The sequence below is a fragment of the Pelecanus crispus genome, chromosome 13 (genome assembly GCF_030463565.1).
Source record: "Pelecanus crispus isolate bPelCri1 chromosome 13, bPelCri1.pri, whole genome shotgun sequence".
Classification (NCBI taxonomy): Eukaryota; Metazoa; Chordata; class Aves; order Pelecaniformes; family Pelecanidae; genus Pelecanus; species Pelecanus crispus.
This window is the reverse complement of record NC_134655.1, coordinates 24912879-24916704: the sequence shown is the minus strand read 5'-3', so window position 1 is coordinate 24916704 and position 3826 is coordinate 24912879.

The following is a 3826-nucleotide window of genomic DNA, read 5'->3' as shown; positions in this document are numbered from 1 at the left end:
TGAACTTTCTTCTTATCCAGTATCACAAATTGTTTTGTACAGAGAAAAGAATCAGTTAAATGTTTTGCAAAAAGAGAAAATACGGAGTTTCTTCACGAAACAAAGGAAGCACATACACATAACTGTGTGAAACTTGGATTTCAGTTGGATTGTCACTCACTCAGCGTTGCCAACACCCAGAATTTCATCATTAATCATACAATGTTCAATTTTTATAGCTTCAGCTCCTGCTGCCAGATGACTACATTCAAACATCAGTCTCACTGCTTCGTTTTTTTAAAGCAGAATCTTAAAGCTAAGCCCCTCCCAGTTGCACAGGATAACAAAAAGATGGTCTGAAAGTTCAAAAACAATTCATTCTTTTTTTCTCCACAGTGCTCTTTTAAGAAATATGAATAACGAATGATTTTGAAGCAGTGTCTCCTGGTATTTTAGTCTCACCTATGATTCTGATAGACTGGGTAATAGCATTACTGTTTATTTTCCCTGAAAGAACGTACCAGCAGCGACTGTCTGTCAACAATGTCTCTTTTTCACCTGGTTTCCTAAGTGAGTAAGGCTTATCTGATTATATTGCCTTTCTGTCCTTATAGGTATTTGTTAATAGCCTCCTTGCTACCTTTTGAAGCCACTACTAGCTTCACTCAGATGTGGCTCCACAGCAAAGGTCTTACAGAAACCAAGTCGCTACAAGTTCTGTGCAATCAGTGGTGTCGGTGACAGATGAGAGAGATCACAAGTAATACTCTCATGAAAGGAAAAGCTACCGTGTGAGCTCAGGTGCGACCGGTCCTGCTGTTGGTGTGCTGCTGCCAGGGTGGCAGCTAGGAGAACAGGAGGGAGTCGAGGGGATGGAGCAGCAGAAATGGGTTGGACAATGTGGGTGGACTCTGCAACGGAAGATGTCAGGATGCGGGTGGGAGAGGTGAAAAGGGATGTGGAATGAACGCCCGTGAAGAAATCAGGTGGCAGCGCTCAAAAGACAGCGTGCTTTCAAGGGATGTTGCCTCTTGGTCCACATGGCTCATGCCTCAAGCCTTATGGAACTGTTTGTGTTAAGAGGTGAAAATGATGTGAGTCAGATCTTTTTTTTTTCAGTTCATTCCTACCTATTTGCAGTGTCAAAAGTTCTCTTCTGTAAACACGGTGAAGATCAGCTAGAAGAGCTAGAACTTTCCATGCACACTGTTTCCACCCACACTTTTCTAGCCAGTTCTGTGCCCTGAAGTGCTGTTTTTGTTCCCACCTTGCATCGAACCTCCAATGAGTTCTCAGGCTTCCCAATTGCCTTCTGCCTTGAACACAAAGCCAGACAAAGCTGCAATACCCCCCAAGCACTGGCAGCCAGTTTCATAGGAAAACATCCTGTTTCACCACAGTTATTTCTTGTTTAGGACTTGCAAAGCAGCATTTTATCTTGGGCAACAGTTTCTATCGTTTACACTGTTGTTACAGAAAGGTGTGTAGTGATGTCTTCCACTTGTCAGGACGGGAGGTAGCCACCTCTTCCATTAGCTTTATCAAGAACTTTGGTTCCCAACACCCCAGGCATGTTTGTTAACCATCATTAGTATCTTTTGGTATAACAGCTCTCTCTCCATATGGAAGCAGACTTAAATTGTGATTTCCACCATTCTTAAGGAGGTGTGTGAAGGAGGAAGACACCTATCACACTATTACACGACTGGAGAAACAGTAAAGTGAAAAAAAGGACTTATTTTCCAAAAATGGATCCTTATCATGCTCTGTAGCTGAGTATATCTTGGAACACGCACACGAGTCATAGATAACAGATATCCTGATTTAGATCATAGTTTACAACAAGATAAGGCTGAAATGTAAAACCAGTAGAGCTTAAAGCCAGAAGGGTACAAGCACATGTTAGTGATGGAAGAGCAGAAGGTAACAGAAGGTTGTGTTACAGTTACGGAGGAAAGAGAAGAACCAGATCTGAAGAGCTGAAAGAAAGAGGACTTGCTGACTGATTTGCTTCTCGAGTTTCTAAGCAAACTCCAACACATGACAAGGCAATCAAGAAGACGGAATGTAAAATTGCTTTTTTTACAGCTGAAGCCTTCATATTGATCTCCTACACCCGAACCGCTAAAGATGATACAAATAACCTATGCTGCCAAGCCAGCCTTGCCTTCCAGTGGCACTGCTGCACATAAATACGCTATGGATTTGTGCCTAGGGCTTGACTGCTTCCCTTCAGAACTAGCAGCAGGGTTGGAAAAAGCATAAAGCTTTGCCAGACTCGTGTGGAGTGGGAGCGAACACTGCCTGCTGTTCTGCACCAACCCCCTCTGAATAACCTGGAAGCGGTTCGGGCCCACGGGAGGCGGAGAAAGTTCTGAAAGAGAAAGGTGAGAAGCTTGATGCCACTCCTCCTTAATTCATGCGTTCTGTGCTGAATTCTAAAAGTCGTCAATGAAATTCTGCTTAGGGTAAGAGAGGAGTTTTTGGAGAATTGGAAGATTCGTGCTAAGACTCACCAGTGGGGTGCTTAGGTGGGCCAAACTGAAACTCAGTTTTGTTTCTTGAGTGGCGGGCCAGGACACACAGGGGCACACGAGACAAAAGAGGCAGAAACATAAGACTCATCAGGCAGGCAGTGCCGCGTGTCTGTAATATTTACCGTGCTAAGGCTACTGTCTGACTGGCAAATGTGACAGGTTTATGGGCTGGGCAGGAATCCTAAACCTTTGGGAAGGAAACCAAAGAAAGGAAACTAAAGCAAACCCAGAAGATAGTGTGAATTCTTGATCGCCACTGAGGGGAAGTTCAGAAGGGTGGGCTAGCCAGGGAACTGAATGCGAACAATGCCAGCCAGATGCCTGCATCACGAAAAAGGCATCTTAGCCTCTTTGGATGGCAGCTTTTTGTTCTAGAAAGAAGACAGACATCTGTGCAGGGAGGAACTGATGGGAGAATGTGAGACTGCCTGAGGAGCTTGGAAGAGTGAGGGGGTGCTAATTGGACAGAGAGTAGGGAATTGTTCCAGCATAGCAACAGGATGGGCAGGAAGAAATTGGTGACAAAGGTGCTGCGTGGGGATAAAGGAAGTCCTACGGTACCCACAGCCTCCAAAGCCTGGTATCTTCTGACACCACCAAGGCAAAGCAGGTAGGAAAAATGCCATCATTTCATCAAGTAGCATCTAACTTTGACTGTTACTTAAACTTTCACAGCGTTGAGGAGGATTTAAAGTAGGGAAATATGAAGTCATGATAGTGAAAGCACAGCACTTTCACTCTGAAGGGAATTGCAAGAAAAGGGATCGGTGATGTGGCTTTGTGAGAAGGTTCTAAAGAAGTAGAAGAAAAAGAAGTCTGGGGGATTCTGCCACTCCTCACTTGGCTGCAGAAATGGCGAAGGTTGGAAAAACAACAACAGCAAAAGACAAAAATGGAAATCAAGGGGAATTAAAGAGATTTTAAGCACTTTTGCGAGTATATTGAGAAGTGAGGAAGGTGCAAAGGCAGTTTTCAAATCAATGAGGGATGGTGTTAGTGATGGTACTAACGCTGGACTGTGAAAAATCTGCCCGTCGCAAAGCCGTAACGCCAGCCCACAGACGATGGTAACGCTACCGTCTGGGCAGCAGATTGGCATTGTTAATGGCACCCTACAGCTCTGGCTTTTTGGATGATAATCGACGCAATTTCTGAAGGTTTCTGGACCTGGTTTCCAGCGTCCCTCAAATTCGCATCGAGCGGTGGGTTGGTTCCACACCCCGGGCGCGCTGCCCTCACCAGAACGTGGCGTGAAGGCGCCTGGGGAAGCGACGCGGAGACGCCCCGGAGAGCAACGCCGGTGGCGGGGA